We start from the raw sequence: 23719 nt of genomic DNA, 5'->3' as shown, positions 1-23719 counted from the left end.
TCGGGCGTGGTAGCGTCGCAGGGACTGCTGGTACCGCGCCGAGTGTAGTAAGGCCCTGTCCCGAGCTTCCTCCAGCTGGCCCAGCGATTCTTCTCGGCTAGCTTGGTTGCTTTGATCGGTGTAGGCCCTCGTCCTCGGGGAGCCGTATTCCAGGTCAGTGGGCAAGATAGCTTCAGCCCCGTAGACCAGGAAAAACGGCGTGAAACCCGTGGCACGACTCGGCGTCGTCCTTAGGCTCCAGACCACCGAGGGGAGTTCCTTCATCCACCGCTTGCCGAACTTGTTGAGGTCGTTGTAGATCCGAGGCTTGAGCCCTTGTAGAATCATGCCGTTGGCACGCTCTACTTGCCCATTCGACATGGGATGAGCCACGGCGGCCCAGTCCACCCGGATATGGTGATCCTCGCAAAAATCCAAGAATTTTTTGCCGGTGAACTGGGTGCCGTTGTCAGTGATGATGGAGTTCGGGACCCCGAAGCGATGGATGATGTTGGTGAAGAACGCCACCGCCTGCTCGGACCTGATGCTGTTCAGAGGTCGGACCTCGATCCACTTGGAGAATTTGTCGATGGCGACCAGCAGGTGCGTGTAGCCCCCGGGCGCCTTCTGCAAGGGACCAACGAGGTCCAGACTCCATACAGCGAAGGGCCAGGTGATGGGTATCGTCTGCAGAGCCTGAGCGGGCAGGTGGGTCTGCTTCGCATAGAATTGGCACCCTTCGCAGGTGCGGACAATTCTAGTGGCGTCAGTCACCGCCGTTGGCCAGTAGAAGCCTTGTCGGAAAGCATTCCCGACAAGGGCTCGGGGCGCTGCGTGATGGCCGCAAGCCCCCGAGTGTATTTCTTGCAGCAGTTCCCGACCTTCGGCGATGGAGATGCATCGCTGGAGGATGCCCGAGGGGCTGCGATGGTAGAGCTCCTCTTCATCGCCCAGCAGGACGAACGACTTGGCGCGTCGCGCTACCCGCCGAGCCTCGACTTGGTCGGGGGGTAGCTCTCCTCGACGAAGATATTGCAGGTACGGGGCCTGCCAATCTCGATCTGGCGTGGCCCCGCTCTGCTCTTCCTCGACGTCCAGTGTCTCGCCCTCGGGGGCCGAGGGCATCTCGGGCTGTGCCGAGGGTACCTCGGGCTGAATCGAGGGTACCTCGGGCTGTGCCGAGGGTACCTCGGGCTGAGCCGAGGGTACCTCGGGCTCGGGCGCGTCGTCGATCTTGACAGAGGGTTGATGCAGATCCCGGGAGAAGACGTCCGGGGGGACCGTCGTTCGCCCCGAGGCTATTTTAGCCAGCTCGTCTGCGGTTTCGTTGTAGCGCCGAGCGATGTGGTTGAGCTCGAGCCCGAAGAACTTGTCTTCCAGGCGCCGAACCTCGTCGCAGTAGGCCTCCATCTTCGGGTCGCGGCAGTGGGAGTTCTTCATGACTTGGTCGATGACGAGCTGCGAATCACCGCGGGCGTCGAGGCGTCTGACCCCTAGCTCGATGGCGATCCGCAACCCGTTGACCAGAGCTTCGTACTCGGCCACATTGTTGGACGCCGGGAAATGGAGGCGCAGCACGTAGCGCAAGTGCTTTCCGAGGGGCGAGATGAAGAGCAGGCCCGCGCCGGCTCCTGTCTTCATCAGCGACCCGTCGAAAAACATGATCCAAAGCTCCGGTTGGATCGGAGCCGTCGGCAACTGGGTGTCAACCCATTCGGCCACGAAGTCCGCCAACACCTGGGACTTGATGGCCTTCCGAGGGGCGAACGAGATCGTTTCACCCATGATTTCCACCGCCCACTTTGCGGTCCTGCCCGAGGCCTCTCGGCACTGGATGATCTCCCCCAGGGGGAAGGATGACACCACAGTTACCGGATGAGACTCGAAGTAGTGTCGTAGCTTCCGCCTTGTCAGGATCACAGCATACAGCAGCTTTTGAACTTGTGGGTAGAGGATCTTGGTCTCGGACAGTACTTCGCTGACGAAGTAGATCGGCCTCTGAACGGGCAATGCATGCCCTTCCTCTTGCCCCTCGACCACAATCGCGACGCTAACCACCTGAGTGGTCACGGCGATGTAGACCAAGAGGGCTTCTCCATCCGCCGGGGGCACCAAGACAGGCGCCTTTGTAAGGAGCGCCTTCAGGTTCCTGAGGGCTTCCTCGGCCTCAGGGGTCCAAGCGAAACACTCGGCCTTCCTTAAGAGGCGGTACAGAGGCAGACCTCTTTCGCCGAGGCGTGAGATGAAGCGGCTCAGGGCCGCGAGGCATCCCATGACCCTCTGTACACCTTTTAAGTCCTTGATGGGTCCCATGCTGGTGATGGCCGCGATCTTCTCCGGGTTGGCTTCAATGCCTTGCTTGGAGACGATGAACCCTAGGAGCATGCCTCGGGGCACCCCGAAGACACACTTCTCAGGATTGAGCCTGACTCCTTTTGCCTTGAGACATCGGAATGTCACTTCAAGGTCGGAGAGGAGGTCGGAAGCCTTCCTTGTCTTGACTACGATGTCATCGACGTAGGCCTCGACTGTGCGACCGATGTGTTCGCCGAACACATGGTTCATGCACCGCTGGTACGTCGCGCCCGCATTCCTCAAACCGAACGGCATGGTGACATAGCAGTACATGCCGAACGGCGTGATGAAAGAAGTCGCGAGCTGGTCGGACTCTTTCATCCGGATCTGGTGATACCCTGAGTAGGCATCGAGGAAGGACAGGGTTTCGCACCCAGCGGTGGAATCCACGATTTGATCGATGCGAGGCAGAGGGTAGGGAACCTTCGGACATGCTTTGTTGAGACCAGTGTAGTCTACACACATCCGCCATTTCCCCCCTTTCTTCCTCACAAGCACAGGGTTGGCAAGCCATTCGGGATGGAATACCTCTTTGATGAACCCTGCTGCCATTAGCTTGTGGATCTCTTCGCCGATCACTCTGCGCTTCTCCTCGTCGAATCGGCGCAGAGGCTGCCTGATGGGTCGGGCTCCGGCCCGAATATCCAGCGAGTGCTCGGCGACACCCCTCGGTATGCCGGGCATGTCCGAGGGACTCCACGCAAAGACGTCGGCGTTTGCGCGGAGAAAGTCGACGAGCACTGCTTCCTATTTGGGGTCGAGCCCGGAACCGATCCGGATCTGCTTGGTGGTGTCGCCACTGGGGCCAAGAGGGACGGCCTTAACCGTCTCCGCTGGCTCAAAGTTGCCGGCATGGCGCTTCACGTCTGGCACCTCCTTGGAGAGGTTCTCCAGGTCGGCGATGAGGGCCTCGGACTCGGCGAGGGCCTCGGCGTACTCCACGCACTCCACGTCGCATTCGAACGCGTGTTTGTACGTGGGGCCGACGGTGATGACCCCGTTGGGTCCCGGCATCTTGAGCTTCAGGTAGGTGTAGTTGGGGACGGCCATGAACTTCGCGTAGCATGGCCTCCCTAGTACGGCGTGGTAGGTTCCTCGGAACCCGACCACCTCGAACGTCAGGGTCTCCCTTCGGAAGTTGGAGGGCGTCCCGAAGCAGACGGGGAGGTCGAGTGCCTCGAGGGGCTGGACGCGCTTCCCAGGGATGATCCCGTGGAAGGGCGCAGCGCCTGCTCGGACGGAGGACAGATCGACGTGCAGGAGCTTGAGGGTCTCGGCGTAGATGATGTTGAGGCAGCTGCCCCCATCCATCAGGACCTTGGTGAGCCTGACATTGCCGACAACGGGGTCGACGACGAGCGGGTATTTCCCCGGGCTCGGCACATGGTTGGGATGGTCGGCCTGGTCGAAGGTGATGGGCTTGTCGGACCAGTCTAGGTAGACTGGCGCCGCCACCTTCACCGAGCAGACCTCCCGGCGCTCTTGCTTGCGATGCCGAGCCGAGGCATTCGCCGCATGTCCTCCATAGATCATGAAGCAGTCGTGGACCTCGGGGAACTCTCCTGCTTGGTGATCCTCGTTGTTGTCGTCGTCGCGGGCCCTGCCACCCTCGGCGGGTGGCCCGGCCCTGTGGAAGTGACGCCGAAGCATAACGCACTCCTCGAGGGTGTGCCTGACGGGCCCCTGATGGTAGGGGCACGGCTCCTTGAGCATCTTGTCGAAGAGGTTTGCACCTCCGGGGGGCTTCCGAGGGTTCTTGTGCTCGGCGGCGGCGACAAGGTCCGCGTCAGCAGCGTCGCGTTTCGATTGCGACTTCTTCTTGCCTTTCTTCTTGGCGCCGCGCGGAGCAGACGCCTCGGGAGCCTCTTCCAATGGGCGGCCCTGGGGCTGCTTGTCCTTTCGGAAGATAGCCTCGACCGCCTCCTGGCCAGAGGCGAACTTGGTGGCGATGTCCATCAGCTCGCTCGCCCTGGTGGGGGTCTTGCGACCCAGCTTGCTCACCAGGTCGCGGCAAGTGGTGCCGGCGAGGAACGCGCCGATGACATCTGAGTCGGTGATGTTGGGCAGCTCGGTGCGCTACTTCGAGAATCGCCGGATGTAGTCCCGGAGCGACTCCCCCGGCTGTTGCCGGCAGCTTCGAAGGTCCCAGGAATTCCCGGGGCGCACGTATGTGCCCTGGAAATTGCCAGCGAAGGCTTGGACCAAGTCGTCCCAGTTGGAGATCTGCCCCGGAGGCAGGTGCTCCAACCAGGCACGAGCAGTGTCGGAGAGGAACAGGGGGAGGTTAGGGATGATGAGGTTGTCGTCGTCCGTTCCACCCAGTTGGCAGGCGAGGCGGTAGTCCGCGAGCCACAGTTCCGGTCTCGTTTCCCCCGAGTACTTCGTGATAGTAGTCGGGGGCCGGAACCGGGTCAGGAATGGCGCCCGTCGGATGGCCCGACTGAAGGCCTGCGGACCGGGTGGTTCGGGCGAGGGACTCCGATCCTCCCCGCTGTCGTAGCGCCCCCCACGCCTGGGGTGGTAGCCTCGGCGCACCCTTTCGTCGAGGTGGGCCCGACGGTCGCGTTGATGGTGCTCATTGCCGAGGTGGCCCGAGGCCGCAGGCGCGGTGTTGCGCGTGCGCCCGGTGTAGACCGAGGCTTCCCGCATGAATCGGGAAGTCGCGGCATGAGGTTCCGAGGGATATCCTTGCCTTCGGGAGGCAGTGCTCTCGGCCCGTCGGGCCGCAGCGCCTTCCAGGAGATTCTTGAGCTCTCCCTGGATTCGCCGACCCTCGGTGGTTGATGGCTTCGGCATCGTGCGGAGGAGCATCGCTGCGGCTGCCAGGTTCTGACCAACCCCGCTGGATGCGGGCGGCGGCCTGACCCTGGCATCGTTGGCGACGCGGTGCCGGAGACCTTGGGGCAGGTGACGTATTTCTCCGGCCAAGGGTTGGCCCGCCCATACCTGCCCGACGTCCCGACGGATCGGCTCAAGCGCTCCTGTTCCCTCGTTGAGCCTGGCCTGCGCCTCGCGGACTTGCTCGAGTTGTGGGCCGTAACCCCCCGCCGGAGCGGGGACCACAGCTAGCTCCCGTGGGATGTCGGCGCGAGGCACCGGCCTAGGAAGATCACCGTCCTCCGGCATGCCGAGATGGTTGCCTTCGGAGGGATCCCCTAGCTCGATGTGGAAACATTCGCGGCTTGGGCCGCAGCTCTCGTTGCCAAGGCTGCGGCTTCCGTCGGAACAGTCGGAGAGGCAGTAGTCACATGCGGTCATGAAGTCCCGCACGGCACTGGGGTTGCCAAGTCCGGAGAAATCCCAACAGATGCTGGGATCGTCATCTTCCTCGGACCCAGAGGGCCCGTAGGTCGAGACGTCCGTCAGCCGGTCCCAAGGCGACCGCATACGAAACCCCAGTGGGGTTGCACTCGCCTCAATGAGAGCGCCCGCCAAAACGAGGTTGTTTGGCGGGTTGAGGCCGAGTCGAAATGACGCAAGATGGGAGTTAGTCGGTACCTTTTGGTCGACGAGGAGCGACGTAGTCACATCGGGGACTGGTTGCACCGTCATCTTAGGTACAAGGGCGACGTCCTGCAGGCTTTCCGCGAGCGCGCCGGCGTCGTCTTCTTGCTCGAGGTCAGCGTGTCGCGGGGGGACGGCGCTTGCCTTCGTCTTGAACGCGAGGTCGACGTCCGGCGTGCCTTCCGTCGGGGCGTCGGGGGCGTCGATTCGCTCGACGACCAACGAAGCGCGGCCTCCCGCTTGGCCTTGATGGCCCCGCCTCCTCCTCCGTTGGCGGGGGAGAGAACGGAGCGAGCTCGAACGTTGCTCTTCCACCACGCGGGGAAGATGTCGTCGACTCCGCCGCCGGCGGACGGGTTGCTGGCCGCCATTGTCGTCGTCGCGCGGCGGTGGAAGAAGTATCATGTCGTAGCTGCCGTCGAAGGACATGAACTCAAGAGTCCCGAAACGGAGCACCGTCCCGGGCCGGAGAGGTTGCTGGAGACTGCCCATCTGGAGCTTGACGGGGAGCTGTTCGTCAGCACGCAGCAGGCCCCTACCTGGCGCGCCAACTGTCGGCGTTTCGAGACAGGGGGGTCCCAAAGCCGACGAGTGAGTGTGCTGCGTGCCCCAGCCCAGATGGGTCGAGCGCGTGGGCGAGCGCGAAGGGGGGAGAGGCGAGGTGGCCGGAGCCGAGCGTGAGAGAGGTGGAAGTCCCGCGGCCTTCGTGTTCGTCCCGCGCCCAGGTCGGGTGCGCTTGCAGTAGGGGGGTTACAAGCGTCCACGCGGGTGAGGGAAGCGAGCGGCCCCAAGAGAGCGCCTGTCCCGTCCTCGGTCCCGCGCGGCCAACCTTCTCTAAGAAGGCCCTGGTCCTCCCTTTTATAGTCGTAAGGAGAGGATCCAGGCGTACAATGGGGGGTGTAGCAGGGTGCTACGTGTCTAGCGGAGAGAGAGCTAGCGCCCTAGGTACATGCCAATGTGGCAGCCGGAGAGGTCTTGGCACCTTGCTGGCGTGATGTCGTGGCTGTCGGAGGTGCGACGGAGCCTGGCGGAGGGACAGCTGTTGGAGCGGTCGAGTCCTTGCTGACGTCGCCCTGCTTTCGTAAGAGAGCTGGGGGCCGCCGTCGTCACAGAGCTTGTGGAGCGCCATCATTGCCCATCCGGCGAAGCTGGCCGGATGGGACGTCGGTCTTGTTTTCCGTGACCCGAGTCGATTCGGGGTAGGATGATGATGGCACTTCCTGTTGACGTGGTGGGTTTGTGCCCTAGGCAGGGTGACGTGGGGGCTCCTCCGAAGTCGAGGTTGAGTTTGTCTTCTGTTGCCGAGGCCGAGTCCGAGCCCCTGGGTCGGGCGAGGCGGAAGTCGTTCGGCAGAGGCCAGGGCGGAGTCCGAGCCCTGGGGTCGGGCGAGGCGGAGTTCGTCGTCTTCCGGGGCCGAGCCCGAGTCCGAGCCCTGGGTCGGGCGGAGCGGAGTTCGCCGTCTTCCGGGTCTTAGCCCGAGTCCGAGCCCTGGGGTCGGGCGGAGCGGAGTTCGCCGTCTTCCGGGTCTTAGCCCGAGTCCGAGCCCTGGGGTCGGGCGGAGCGGAGTTCGTCGTCTTCCGGGTCTTAGCCCGAGTCCGAGCCCTGGGGTCGGGCGGAGCGGAGTTCGCCGTGGCGCCTTTGGCAAGGCCTGACTGCCTGTCAGACTCACTCTGTCGAGTGGCACCGCAGTCGGAGTGGCGCAGGCGGCGCTGTCCTTCTGTCAGACTGGTCAGTGGAGCGGTGGAGTGACGGCGGTCACTTCGGCTCTGCCGGGGGGGCGCGTGTCAGGATAAAGGTGTCAGGCCACCTTTGCGTTAAATGCTCCTGCAACTTGGTCAGTCGGTGTGGTGATTTAGTCAGGGTTGCTTCTGAGCGAAGCCAAGGCCTCGGGCGAGCCGGTGATGTGTCCGCCGTAAAAAGGGGGGCCTCGGGCGAGACGGAAGTCTCTCGAGGTCGGCTGCCCTTGGCCGAGGCTAGGCTCGGGTGAAGCGTGATCGAGTCACTCGTGTGGACTGATCCCTGACTTAATCGTACCCATCAGGCCTTTGCAGCTTTATGCTGATGGGGGTTACCAGCTGAGAATTAGGCGTCTTGAGGGTACCCCTAATTATGGTCCCCGACAGTCTTGTACTCATCCAACATGGTTCTAGCTGCTTCAATTAGAGTTTGGTTCTTCCTTTCCACAACACCATTTTGTTGTGGAGTGTAGGGAACCGAGAACTCATGTTTGATTCCTTCTTCCCCTAAGAATTCTTCGACACCTGTGTTCTTGAATTCTGTCCCATTATCACTTCTCACTTTCTTGATTTTAAGCTCAAACTCATTTTGAGCTCTTCTCATGAATTTCTTCAATGTTTCTTGAGTTTCACCTTTATCACTCAAAAAGAAAACCCAGGTGAAGCGAGAAAAATCATCAACAATGACTAAACCATACTTACTACCATCAATGCTGATGTAAGCCACAGGTCCGAAGAGGTCCATGTGAAGAAGCTCCAATGGCCTCTTTGATGTGACCACATTCTTTGATTGATGTGGGACTCCATGTTGCTTTTCTGCTTGACATGCGCTACAAACCCTATCTTTCTCAAATACAACATTTGTTAGTCCAATGATGTGACTATCCTTTTAAAGTTTGGCCAAATTCCTCATACCGACATGAGCTAGCCGGCGATGCCATAGCCAACCCTTGTCGGACTTTGCTACTAAACAAGTCTCAGGCGTCACTTTACTTGTTGTGAAATCAACAAGATAAAGTTTGCCCTTCAAGCGACCCGTAAAGGCAACTAAGGAATCCTCCCTTCTAAGGTTTTTCACATCCACATCAGAAAATAAGCAATTATAACCCATTCCACAAAGTTGTGAAACGGACATCAAATTGTAGCTTAAAGAATCTACCAATAAAACATTTGAAAGTGATTGTTGGTCAGAGATAGGAATTTTACCAATACCAATCACCTTACTCTTACCACTATCTCCAAACACAATTTCTTGTGCTTCTTGAGTTAGTTGCAAGGAATGAAACATGTCTTCCTCCCCGGTCATGTGATTTGTACATCCACTGTCAAGCACCCAACTTGACCCACCAGAGGAGTAGACCTGCAAAACAAATTTTAGGCTATGCTTTTAGGTACCCAAATTGAATTGGGTCCTACAGTGTTAGTTATAGCCTTGGGTACCCACACATTTCTTTCATGACTTTTCTTTTAGTGTAGGCACCCACATATTTAACAACCAATTTCCCTAAATCCCAAGTCAACATATAATCACAAAGATAAGAGTGAGAAATGGGAGCATTAAATTTTTCTCCACTTGAGGATCCCACTTCCTTCATCTTACTCTTTGTGGAACTCAAGTTTACCTTTACTTGAGTTGACTTGTCATTTGAGGAGTGAATCCTCCCCAAGGCATCATATATGGTGGTTCCCTCTATGAACTTGGGGGATCTCCACCCCTTATGCACTATGCTAGGGTTTTCCTTGGATGAGTTGAACCCAAGTGAAAGGGAAATAGGCTTTAAACCTTTTCCTAAAAGGATTTTGGTGGTTGAATGTCCAACACAACTAATTGGACTAACTAGTTTGCTCTAGAATATATATTCTACAGGTGCCAAAGATTCAACACAAAACCAATAAAAAGAACAAGACAAGGGTCAAAAGAAAGGAGCAAAAAGAAACTGAAGTGCTCCCTGGTCTGGCGCACCGGACTGTCCGGTGTGCCACCGGACAATGTCCGGTGCACCAGGGAGGATTGCCTTCAAACTCTTCACCTTCGGGTTTCTCAGGCGCAGCCCACTATAATTCACCGGACTGTCCGGTGCACCACCGGACAGTGTCCGGTGCTCTAGAGTGAAGCGGCTCTGAACTGGCCAGCTTCGGGAAAATGGGAGGCCTCTCCGCTAAAATTCACCGGACTGTCCAGTGTACACCGGACTGTCCGGTGCGCCAGCGGAGCAACGACTACTTCGCGCCAATGGTCGACTCTGACAGTGAACAGTGCGAAACAGTACACGCGGCAGAAGTCAGAGCAGAGGATCAGAGGGGCACCAGACTGTCTGGTGCTGCACCAGACAATCCGGTGCCACATGAGGACAAAGCCTCCAACGGTTGACCAGCTCCAACCCCAACGGATAGGATGACGTGGCTGGCGCACTGGACACTGTCCGGTGCGCCCATCGCCAGCAGCCTTCTCCAACGACTACAAAAGTGGATGGTGGCTATAAATACCACCCCAACCGGCCACTTCAAGGTGTGGGAGCCCAAGCAACATTCCAAATCACATAGTTGACATACTCAAGCCCTCCCAACCACATATATTCATTGATCCATCCTATACACAAAGATCTAGACCACTACAACCAACACAAGTGCCACAAAAGAGAGAGCAAGCAATTGAGAGCTACTCATTTGAGTTTAGCACAAGCAATTGAGAGCTACTCATTTGAGTTTAGCACTAGTGCCTTGTGAGATTCATTGAGAGATAGTGTGTGCTACATCCTTGTGTTCATTTGCGCGTGGAGTTTTGACTCCCGTCGAACTTCCTCCAAAGTTTTGGAGCCTTGTAAAAGCTAGCAAGAGACACCAAAGAGTGTGGTGGTCCTTGCGGGATCGAGAGTGATCCTTGAGAAGAAGAAGAGCTCGCCGATCCTTGGGTGATCGGTGGAGAGAGGGAAAGGGTTGAAAAAGACTCGTCCTTAAGTGGACTCCTCAACGGGGACTAGGCCTTCGAGGGCCGAACCTCGGTAAACAAATCACCCGTGTCTCGTGTGCTTATTGCTTGTGATTTGTTTGTCCTTTCCCATTCTAAGTTTCTCTTGCACTACTCTTTGCTAATTCTATTTGGTGTTGCTTTGAGTTAAACTCTCATTTAGTGAAGCAACACATTGCAAGAGAGAACTTGTGTTATTGCTCTTCTTGCCTAAGCCTTCTTGCTTTATTCTTATAGAATTGCTAGTAGTATTGATTTATCAATTCCACATTACTAGAAAGCAATACTCTTTACAAGCAAGGACTTAGCTTTTATACTCCGATTATTATATATCTTGTTCTAACCACTAATCAAGGGATCTAGTTGGGGGATAAAGTTTTAATTTTCAGGTTTCGCCTATCCACCCCTCCTCTAGGCGACTTTCAATTGGTATCAGAGCTAGGCACTTCATCTTGAGTCTAACAACTCGAAGTGATGGCTCGTAGAAGATCCAAAAGAACAAGAAGACAACTCCGAAGGAGAACAAGGAGGTAACTCTTGAGATATTATTTTCCAATTGTTCTAATTATGATTCATGGTCTACTAAAGTGATAAATGCTTTTAGAACAGTAGATCCACGATTAGAACAAATCTTAGAGAAGAGTATTATCCCTCCTAGTTATGATAGGAAAAATGTTTCCGATGAAGATCAAAGATGTATACGCTTAAACTATCTAGCTTTTGACATCTTAGTTAATTCTCTTAGCAAGGAAGATTATCATGTCCTCATAATGAATCATTATGAACATATTCCCGATGTGCATGATATTTGGACTAGAATTAAAATCAAGTTTGATGAGTCCAAACATAATAGTTCATTTGATGCTTCTACTTCCTTTAGTTCTTGTGATACTAACCCTTGCAAGGAAGAAGAAGAAAATGAACGATGGAGACCAAACGATGAATCCACCTCTCCAAAAGGTTTGTCTTCCCATTTCGATTCCCACATGTGTTGTGTGGCTAATGAAAATGATAGCGGAAGCACAAATGAGGATGATGAGGAAGAAAGGAGCTTTGTGCAACTCTACGCTCGCCTAAGCCAAGAAGATAAGGCGGTCATGCTCAAACTTCTAGAAAGAGCGAGAGAGCAAAGCGAAGCTCGTCAAAGGCTAGAAGATGTTCTCTCCATAAAAATGCTACACTTTGACGTGTTGACTAAAGAACATGAGGAGCTAAAGTGCTCTCATGTTGATTTGGTCCAAAGGTATGAAACTATTTCAATTGAGCAAGATAACGCTTTACATTGTATCGCTCAATTAGTAAATAGGAATACCTTGCTTAAGGACCAAGTAGAAAAGCTAAAAGTTGAAAATCTAGCTTTTCAAGAAAAATATGATATGCTTCTATGTTCTCATGAAAATCTTATGGATGATCATATCATGTTAAACATTGCTCATGAGGTTGTGATAGAAAACTTAAAATTCCAACAACCTCAATCATGCACATGTATTCAAATAGAAACTATATTACCATGTGCTAATGCTTGTTGTCCGTCGACAAGCAAATCTTCCTTTGAGCTAGGATTTGCAGGAACAAATGATGATACATATCAAAAGCTCAAAGAAGAAAATGAGAGGCTAAAGATGAGCTTGACACAACTTAAAGGGAAGTGCATTGCTCAACCTTCTCAAGATAACCGTGATCACATGGTGAAGAAGCTTGAGACAGGAACAACCGAAGCATGCACTAAATCCCTTGAAGAAAATGTCAAGGACTTGAGGATTGCCAAGAGGAGGAAGCAAAAGAAGAAAATCAACCCCACTTCTAGCTTGTCATTTATTTCGCATGTAACTAGGCAACCCAAAATTGCAACTTGTGCTAGAAAGGTAATGAGCTTACCAAGCGCTAACACAAAGGACTTTTGGGTTCCTAGATCTTTGTTTACTAACCTTAACGGACCCATCAAGCGATGGGTACCAAAATGTACTTGACAAGCTTTGCAGGAAGAGGAGATGATATGAAGTCTTGGGGTGCTTGAGGGAGTTAATACAATTCTTATTAACTCAAGCTATCAATCTTCAAATGATCTACATATTCAAGATTGACCCAAGGTTACTTCAATTTATTGTATTCAAAACCCATATCATCTCGGGGAAGATATTGATGTTGTAGGAATTGAAGAATCATCATGTGCGGAAAATCAAGGCCTACAACATGGAGGAATGTCAAAGGATGGTAACACTTATGCTTTTAAGTGCAAGTATCTTAAATTATCATTTCTTATGTGTCTTGTGTAGTCACATAGAAAAAGGAAGCACTTAAGATGTTTTTAAATTTATGTCACCATTTTTTGAAGAAATTCCTCTCATATGATTGTATATTCATTATTCCTATACTATGGCAATCTACATGCTTTAAAATTGGTGCTATTTCCCCTGGCATGGTTTACACTAATTATTCTATTATTGCCATGTTCTAGATATAGAGAGATATTTCATGTTCATAAAAGAATAAGGTGTCATGTAAGGAATTCAAATACTTAGGACACTTATAAAAGGAAAATTCTCTCTATAGCTAGAAAAGTGAGACTAATGTTTTTATCTGAGTAATTTAAGTAGTCTCACTTATAGAAATAAATTTCTCTTTGGAGATGCGTAATTTATCATGACAAGAAAAATCAATCCAATAATTTATGTTGTATGTCTTATTGCTTAAATTGGATATGATTCTTCTACATTTATCGCTTTCCATATCATGAATTAGATTTATTCCCATAATCTTAAAGGATTGGTTATGCTTGTTTTATGAGTTAAAATTGAGCATAACATCTTCTATGGATAATCTAGTTCATGCTATGAAGTTTCCATGCTTTTAGTAATCTAGTTTTTCATTCCTTATCAAAATGATTACAAAAAGGGAAACTAGTGCTGTGTTGCCATTAACCTTTCGCTTGAGCTTACTTATGAAAATCGACAAGAGAGTATGTGCAAGTTTAATGCCACAAGCCTCAAAGGGTTGATCTTCACCCATAGGAAGAAAGGTAAAAGCAAAGGTATGGGAACTCATCTCCTTAACCAAATGTAGTTCCCATCAATGGTTGTTTACTATAATTATATCTTTGTGAAGAAATAGATTCCTTATTGAATTTAAATTGGCTAAGATGTGCATTCAACCTCAATCTCATTAATGCACTTATTCATTAGAATCTATTTCATACCTTTGCTATAGACGTTCTCATATTGACTTGTTTTTAAAGTAATGATTAATAAATTCAATATGAAGAAGTAAATTCCTATGATTGATCAAATGGTTAAATAGTGCATATTCCTCTTTTCTTATGATGTGCACTAATGCTAAGGACTTTACTTCATGTCTGTGTGACTTATGGATGATGAAGTGTGTATATTAATTATGTAAAGAAATCATCCTTCACCATATACTCCCTTGCGCTATTAACATCTCTCTTGAGTATTTTCAATAAGTTTGGAAGGAAAAAGAGACAACTACAAAGGGAGGACACTCAAATGAAAAAGGAAGAACATCAAGGACAACACACCTACTTGAACAATTAGGTCTTCACAACAATCAATGGTGTGGTTGTAAGCATTCTAAATCTTTTTCATTATGAGATTACCAGGCTTAAGTTGTTTATTGTAAATTTTATAAGCCCCGATCAAAGTATATAATGGATCTCCCTTTATGTCTTTAAAAGTGAATGCATCGAAATCAATTCTTTCAATTACTTGATGCATATCTTTAGGGGGAGTCCATTCTTATATTTTGATTATGTTGAGACTATTGCTTTATCTTAGTAATTTCATATAGTCTCTTGCATGAGAATAATGTTTCTCATATAGTATGCTACTACACATCAATCCATCTTGTTAAAATAATGTCGCTTTATCAAGGATTGTTGCTTTCATTGCTAATGTAGCATGCTTACTGGATTCTCCCAAATAAGCTTATTTGTTAATCTAATGCTCATGTTGTTCTTTTGATCTCATCTGTTATTTGTTTGATCATTGAATAACTTCTATTAACACTTATACTTCTTAGTGCCTCATTTAATATCAATCAATATATCTTGATATGCACTAAGTTAAAAGGAGAATTCATGTTGCCTTTATACAATTTGTGATCCACTTGATATATGTTAACCATGACTTAGAAAAGGATCACTAGTTGTAAGAACTCTCTCTTGTGCAAAACATTTTCATACATTGTCATTGAGCATAGGTCTTAAGCAAACAAGACTAAGGACAAAAACACAATGAAGAGAGCGTCTACAAGTAAAGGTACAAAAAGGGTAAAACTAATTCCTATCATTTACATATGTACCTAAATATTCCTCTTATATACACTCTTTGCATATCTTGTATAAAAGGAAGAGAAAGCATGTTCATGCATTTTTCCCTACTTCATACCTAGTTTAACATCTCAAACATTTCATTCTTGCATTTATGCATCTTTGTTAAAACTGGATGAAGTAATCTTTTTTCAAAGAGCTTAAAGCTTAACCTTGTAACGAGGATAAGCTGCCTTTGTTCCAAAGGTGGATGGTCCTTAAGCCTCTTTGAAATCCTTAAGGGAAAATGCTTAAAACTTTTTATAACATGCTTTCATAAGTGCATAATCTGTCATGAGCATCACACCTATACTATGACACAATGCACTTCACTTTCTCTATGATATAGATTTGTTCTCATTAACCTAATTATGTGCACTTGGCATTTAAGGCCAAAACATGTATTCCTCTCAAGGCACATATTTAGGGGGAGAAATCTATATTATATAGAACTATGATCATGCTTAATTGACATATCTTTTGATCATATCTCTTTCATTTTGGTACAAATGCATATATCTTATTATTCTCGTACCATGACTACGACTAATATGTTTCCAAGTATATTTCTATACTAAGTCGTAGATTGAAAGGGAAATGGAGTCTTCGGCGAAGACAAGGCTTCCACTCAACTCTATCGGTACTATTTATCCTTCGCCATCACTCCACACTAGCTCTCCACATTGGTATAATCTTTCACTCATAAATTATTTGCCAAAGGGGGAGACAACTTATAGAAAGGGCTTATATTTCACTCAAAGGATCCGTTTTTGGCGATTCATGCCAAAAGGGGAGAAAGTATTAGCCCAAAGCAAAAGGACCCGCACCACCACCAATTTCAAAATTTGAAAGGTCTTGAAATGATGAATTCTCAATTGGTATAGTCTTTCAATTTGGTTTTAAGGAAGTATTTTCAAATTGGTATCTTACTTGTGATATAATTTCAAATTGGTATACCCTCTTCAAAATTAATATCAAAACCCTCTTGAACACTAAGGGGAGGATTTCATTAAGGGGGAGTTTTGTTTAGTCAAAAGAAAAGCATTTGAAACAGGGGGAGAAATTTTCAAATCTTATGAATGCTTCTCAAAATTCTTACTCATCTACCTTTGACTATTTGCAAAAGGACTTTGAAAAGAATTTACAAAAGAATTTGCAAAAACAAAACATGTGGTGCAAGCGTAGTCCAAAATGTTAATTAAAAGAAAACTATTCATGCATATCTATTGAAACAATGTTATTGGTTTAATTCCAAGCAATCTTTGCACCTATCTTATGCAAACTAGTTCAATTATTCATTTATATATTTGCTTTGATTTGTGTTGGCATCAATCACCAAAAAGGGGAAGATTGAAACGGAAATAGGCTTTAAACCTTTTCCTAAAAGGATTTTGGTGGTTGAATGTCCAACACAACTAATTGGACTAACTAGTTTGCTCTAGAATATATATTCTACAAGTGCCAAAGATTCAACACAAAACCAATAAAAAGAACAAGACAAGGGTCAAAAAAAAGGAGCAAAAAGAAACCGAAGTGCTCCCTGGTCTGGCGCACCGGACTGTCTGGTGTGCCACCGGACAATGTCCGGTGCACCACCGGACAGTGTCCGGTGCACCAGGGAGGATTGCCTTCAAACTCTTCACCTTCGGGTTTCTCAGGCGCAGCCCACTATAATTCACCGGACTGTCCGGTGCACCACCGGACAGTGTCCGGTGCTCCAGAGTGAAGCTGCTCTGAACTGGCCAGCTTCGGGAAAATGGGAGGCCGCTCCGCTAAAATTCACCGGACTGTCCGGTGCGCCAGCGGAGCAACGGCTACTCCGCGCCAACGGTCGACTCTGACAGTGAACAGTGCGAAACAGTACACGCGGCAGAAGTCAGAGCAGAGGATCAGAGGGGCACCGGACTGTCCGGTGCTGCACCGGACTGTCCGGTGCCACATGAGGACAAAGCCTCCAACGGTCGACCAGCTCCAACCCCAACGGATAGGATGACGTGGCTGGCGCACCGGACACTGTCCGGTGTGCACCGGACTTCCCGGTGCGCCCATCGCCAGCAGCCTTCTCCAACGGCTACAAAAGTGGATGGTGGCTATAAATACCACCCCAACTGGCCACTTCAAGGTGTGGGAGCCCAAGCAACATTCCAAGTCACATAGTTGACATACTCAAGCCCTCCCAACCACATATATTCATTGATCCATCCTATACACAAAGATCTAGACCACTACAACCAACACAAGTGCCACAAAAGAGAGAGCAAGCAATTGAGAGCTACTCATTTGAGTTTAGCACTAGTGCCTTGTGAGATTCATTGAGAGATAGTGTGTGCTACATCCTTGTGTTCATTTGCGCGTGGAGTTTTGACTCCCATCGAACTTCCTCCAAAGTTTTGGAGCCTTGTAAAAGCTAGCAAGAGACACCAAAGAGTGTGGTGGTCCTTGCGGGATCGAGAGTGATCCTTGAGAAGAAGAGCTCGCCGATCCTTGGGTGATCGGTGGAGAGAGGGAAAGGGTTGAAAAAGACCCGTCCTTAAGTGGACTCCTCAACGGGGACTAGGCCTTCGAGGGCCGAACCTCGGTAAAACAAATCACCCGTGTCTCGTGTGCTTATTGCTTGTGATTTGTTTGTCCTTTCCCATTCTAAGTTTCTCTTGCACTACTCTTTGCTAATTCTATTTGGTGTTGCTTTGAGTTAAACTCCCATTTAGTGAAGCAACACATTGCAAGAGAGAACTTGTGTTATTGCTCTTCTTGCCTAAGCCTTCTTGCTTTATTCTTATAGAATTACTAGTAGTATTGATTTATCAATTCACATTACTAGAAAGCAATACTCTTTACAAGCAAGGACTTAGCTTTTATACTCTGATTATTATATATCTTGTTCTAACCACTAATCAAGGGATCTAGTTGGGGGATAAAGTTTTAATTTTCAGGTTTCGCCTATCCACCCCTCCTCTAGGCGACTTTCACCAAGCCCCCTTCTTCCATTGTTGGGCTTTAGGGACTTGTACTTGGGTTCAACTTTCTTTAACCCATCATTGCTAGAGCATCTTTTCAATATTTCTTTGACCTTCACTTGTGGGCTTTTCTTCCTTGCATGGTTAGTTAGACAACAAGAAGCATGATATTTGGCACAATGTTTGCAAAAGGTATTATTTGAGGAGCTAGACTTAGATTCAATCAATAAAGATGAGTCATTGATGTTCTTGCAATTTTCAAGTTGCACTTGAAGTTCTTGATTTTGAACATTCAAGCTTAACATGCTTGATTCAAGTACATCCTTTTCATTTGCAAGATTAGCTATAGAGGTTTTCATATTTGTTACTTCTTTTTTCTTTATCCTCTATAGTTATCTTGATTAAGGATACTTCCTTAGTCAAGGCATCTAGCATTTCATCTTTATTGAGTAGCAATTCTTGAAGCTCTAGGTTTCTTTCCTTTTCAAGGATAAGCAAGTCTTCTTGAGCATCAAGAGTTGCTTTTCTTTTATCTAGCTTCTCCATTAATTTGGTGATAACATTATATCCATTCAAGCCAAATTCTTTAATCATTTTATTCTTCATGGCAATTTGTTCATCATCATCATCATCATTTGGAAAATAATTACTAAATAAAGTTACCTTATCTCCTTTTGCCATGAGGCAAGTTGGAGTGTAGGAGTCGTCTTGTAGGTTGGTGAAGAGTTGCGAGCTTGAAGTAGATTGGATGGCAACGTTTGCCACCACTTCCTCTTCTTCGGAGCTAGAACTCTCTTTATCGGAGTTCCATTCTTCACCAATATGGGCTTGACCATATTTCTTCTTCTTGAAATATCCCTTGGTCTTGCCTCCCTTTTTAAACTTGTCCTTCTTGTATTCCTTCTTGGCTTCTTGTTCCTTCTTGTTAGGACAATCCGCTATGAAATGACCGGTTTGGCCACATTCATAGCATGCTCTCTTCTTTCCTTTCCTTTGAAACTTGTCATTTTCCTTACAAATTTCTTGAATGTTTTGATGAACATAGTTGTGTCTTCATCACTTGAGCTATCTTCATCACTTGATGTCTCGATCACTTTCTTTGCCTTGTGGTCTTTGTTCTTCTTGGGTGTGTCTTGTTCATTTGAGATCAAGGCATGAGAGTCTCTTGCCTTGATTGGGGCTTCTTCGGATTCATGTTGTTGAATCTTTGCAAATAATTGATGAGGCGTCATTTCCTCATAGTCATCACGATCCCTTATCATCCTTGCTAGACTCTTGTCCTTTTCTTTGTATGCTCTCATGAATAGTCTTGTGACCTTGGAGTCACTCCAATCTTCACTTCCAAGCACTCTTATTTTGTTTACTAACACCATCAACCGATCAAAGAGTGATTGAAGCGACTCACCCTTAGTCCAATCATATCTAGCAAGCTCACTCTCCAAAGCTTCAACTCTATGTCTCTTAGCTTTGGGATCTCCTTCATGTGACATTTTAAGAATATTCCAAATGTCACGGGCATCTTCTCTTCCTTGAACTTTCCGGTATTCTTCCGGACAAAGACTTCCTTTAATTATGCTCACCGCTTGAGCATTGCGATGAACCTCCTGCATCATTTCCGGAGTCATCTCTTCTCCTTGGGCGGGCTTATACATACCTACATTAACAATCTCCCAAAGACTAGGATGCACACCGATTAAATGCGACTTCATCTTATCGGCCCACTCGTCATAGTTCAACTCACTAAGAGTTGGTAACTTTCCAAGTGGGGCGGAAGAGAAGTTGGGAATAAAATTTTTAGAGTAATCGAATTGAACTTTACTAAATTTGTTACCTTTGCTTTTGGTAGATGATCCTTCGGTGTTGAGACTTACCTTGCTCAACACCTTCGACACCAAAAGATCCACTAGGTCGTCATTGTATTCAAATTTTCCCTTACCTTTATCTTCTTCGGCCTTTCTTCTTGATTCTTCTTCTTCGGCCTTTTTCTTAGCATCTTCCTCTTTCATTTTGAGGAACATCTTCTCGGCAATCTTCATGGCGAGGTCGAGGACCTTGGGGTCCACTTCCTCACCGGAAGATGTGACGGGGATTTCCTCGAGGAGAGGATCCACATGGTCCCGTTGAGTAGACATGATCGTTTCCTCATGCGGTTAAGCGTAAAACGAGGTACGAAACTCTGATACCAATTGAAAGTAGCCTAGAGGGGGGTGAATAGGCTACACCTGAAATTTTTCACTAAAAACTTCGAGATAGGTCAAATTAAAGTTGCACTGGTGCAAACCGGTTCAGTTGATTTTATTTACAACTGAACAAGTTTGAACCTGCTCAACTTAGATTAGATAATCTGTTAAACAAATATGACAAAGTAGTGAAGAATTTTGCTAATGACTTGCCCTACACAAAATCTACTCGAATAGATAATATGAACCAACCAACAAATTTAAAGCGCTTAACAAGAACACACAAGAACAGGCAATATAACCCGAGGTTCAGCAACCACCACAAAGGTGTCCTACTCCTCGTTGAGGAGCCCACAAAGGGCCGGGTCTTTTCCAACCCTAATCCTCCATAAGCTGACCACAAAGGTCAAGGCAATCTCTTCTCAAATATGCTCAAAGAGCGGGTGATACAAACTTCTTGGGGTCGTCCACAAATTTGGAGACTCCCAAGCAACCTCTAACCGTCAAGGAACACAAGGTTCCAAGAGTAACAAATCCGCACAAGGTTAAGTTTGCAACGAGCTCAAGAACAAAGAGAATAGGAGAATTGAGATGAAAATGACAGCGTGTTAGATCGAGTTCACCTCACACCAAGGATCCTTCAAGCGATTGAAGGAGATGCGATTGCGGGTGTGGGAGGTGAAATGAATGCACTTGTTGAGAGTTTGGTCAGCCAAGATTTCGTGGAAGAGGCAGAAGTAAATAAGAGAGAGAGTGTGGGGGGTATATAAAGGATCCCCCAAAAGCTGGCAGCCGTTGGGAGAAAAGAGGCAAAAACCAGTTGAACCGGTTTCCACCAGGAAGATCCCGATTCACTAACCTACTCAGCCGGAGACTCGACCGGATTCAAAACCGGTTGAGTCGGGAAAAATTTCGGTTGAACCGGTTTTCCCAAAAAATCTGCAACGACTTTTTCTGACAGCTCTGGCTGTCAGACAGGTCAGAGCAGGGATGGCAGAGGAACAGTCCCGAAACCGGTTGAACCGGTTTCAGGTCCGGTTGATCCGGTTTCAAGGGATGAAAAACAACTTTTGAATATTTTGAAGAGAACAAAGGTGGAACTCTTGTGGGAAGTAAAAATGGTTTTTCTCAAAGGCATTCATGATCTGGAAAAGTGTTCTCGAAGATGATTTCAAAGGATTTTGAACTTAGCTCATTGCATAACTTACTTAACCATTGCGGATCCCTCTTGATTGAATGGTGATTCCTACAACTCAAGAATTATAAATGAACATTGCCGTTGTTTACAAGCACTTGGAGCACGCCATTTGATGTAGAATTTTAAATCCGTTGTGCTTTACATTTTTTATGCTCATAAGATCTGTGCTTCTCCTGTCTGTAGAATTATTGTGTACATGCTAGGAGCAAACTTGTTAGAATCTCTGTTTGTTTTGTCATTTAATCACCAAAACCCTCAATTAGGGTTGATTGCACTTACATGCGGAAACTGCCATTCCGTGAAGAGGGGACCTCGGGCAAGATGAGGATTTCCTGAATGCTGCCCTCGCTCGAGGACAGGCACAAGGCGAGGCGGAGTTTTGAGCGACCGCCGAGCGCGGTCTCGGGCGAATCATGGCTCATCCTTTCTTGACCTCGGGGAATGTTCCTTATGATTTTTTGGTAGTTAGGTGTTAGGCGTGTTTAGGGGCATGATCTGGTTACCCTTAATTACGATACCTGACAATAGCCCCGAGCCTTCAAGGAAGTGTTGGCACTTACTTGGGGGTTCTTCTGTCTCGTGCAGGTATGTTGCTTAACCCTTTGAAAGGTGGTAGACTTATTTCTGATGGGTGCGCGCGAGCGCACCCGTCAGGTGTAGCCCTCGAGGCTCGAAGGAGTGGTTCACTCCTTCAAAGTCTTTATATTTCCCTCTATAGATATCGTTGACTTGTCCTTTGTTCGTCACCTGACCATAGTGTGGGTGCAAAGGCAACCCCCAAGTCTCTGCATTGGGTTGCTGGTGCTTCCAACAATCCTGCCGCAGCATGGGTGCAAGGGCAGCCCCCGAGCCTCTGCACAGGGCGAGAGGATGATCGGAAACGCCTTGACTTTTTAATGATATGCCTCTTCGTCGCCTTTCCACAAGGAGGAAGAGGGGGAAAGCGCCATGCTACCCTCGGTGGGCAACGAGCATGTCGTCTCCGATGAGCTGGTAACGAGTAATTCGAGCGAAGGCTCGAGTCTCGTTTGATAGCGGTCGTCTAGTGGTCCGGAGATGCGCCTCAAAGTACCTGCGAGTGATTCTCTGGTCTCGGACCTGTTCGATGGGGTTCGAGGGCTCGATGCCTCCCTCTGAATGGGATACCGTCACAAATCGTTCCTGGAGGTATCAGATATGTCTTAGTGTACCTCGGCATTGTAGCCCGAGCCTTGGCCATGTATGAGCTTACCCATAGTTATCCCTGACTCTATGCTCTGGGGCGATTGTCGAACCCTACCGAGGGGTCAACCTACGAACCCATGATCAGTAAAGGGCTCGGAGCCCATAATGTGCTCTAGGGTGATACAGTTTAGTAAACTCGTACATACTTAAAGCATGTACAATCCTATTTAATATGTGGTCTTTTGAGGGGTCTTTAAAAGTTTATTTGAAAAAAAAATATAAGAGACATGCTCTTTGTGAAGAGCTCGTCTTTTTACGACTCTCATACATGTTGTCTTTTAGCTGTATTTATGATCTAATGTCTCAAAGTTATATTATATAGTCTATTAATTGTCTCTTATACTTAGAAAAACCAAACAACCCTCAACATCAATAAGCTCTCATCACAAACTAAACAAGAAAGCTTGAAAAACATTGGCGGGAGAGTAGTAGGCACGCTAGAGTCTAGACAAGAAGAGTGTCGTACTCAAAATCAGTAAGCTTCCCGTATTCTAGATTTTTTTTAGTTTTGAAAAATGTTTTTTACTTTAAAATGATGTCTACATGTGGCTAAAGACTATCAATACCGATCAATTTAGATCGATATCACCGATTCGCCAGTGCATGGATTCATATCGATCAATCAATATCGATCGGTTCAACTACAACGCAATTCATATCGAATGATTCGTAAACTAACCAACCAACGGACCGAATCGATCAAGGTCGGAGTAAAACCAGTAGACCCCTGTCGTCGGCTCATGTACGTTAGGGGATCCGTTTCAACCGTCCTTAGATCCAACATCATACAAAATACGGTATTGTTTGCTAGCGGAAAATTAAAGTAAACGCCGGACCTGGGTATGACAGGGTGAGCGTGCCCAAAAGCTGGGAGAGCGCTGCCTAGCCTTTTGGTTGCCTCAAAAGGAGGAGCGCCCCGTGCTGTCGTCTCATGGAGTAGTCAAAAGAAAATAAAGAAAGGAATGCGAAGCTGACACTACGGCTGTACCTGTACGCGCAGCGGTGGACATCGGCGGCTGTGCGAGTGTGCGTGCAGGAGTGGCCCGTGCTGTACTGCTGTGAGGCCGCAACGGCAGCATGTGCCTCCGGAACGAGACTGGGGACCGCTCCCGCGCCTTATTGCCTCAAGTCTAGGCACACTGTAGACACCTAGACGGACGGCTCCAGTGGGATCGGACGGAACAGATCCGAGCAAAAACCCCATACCGTTACTGCCGTGCCGTGTGGACAGTTCGAACCCATCATCGCCGCCCAGTTCGAACCCATCATCGCCGCCAACTTGTCAGCTTTCCAA

The sequence above is a fragment of the Zea mays genome, chromosome 1, assembly GCF_902167145.1.
Source record: "Zea mays cultivar B73 chromosome 1, Zm-B73-REFERENCE-NAM-5.0, whole genome shotgun sequence".
NCBI classification, from domain to species: domain Eukaryota; kingdom Viridiplantae; phylum Streptophyta; class Magnoliopsida; order Poales; family Poaceae; genus Zea; species Zea mays.
The sequence above is the reverse complement of the archived record's forward strand: the minus strand, read 5'-3'. Positions refer to the sequence as shown.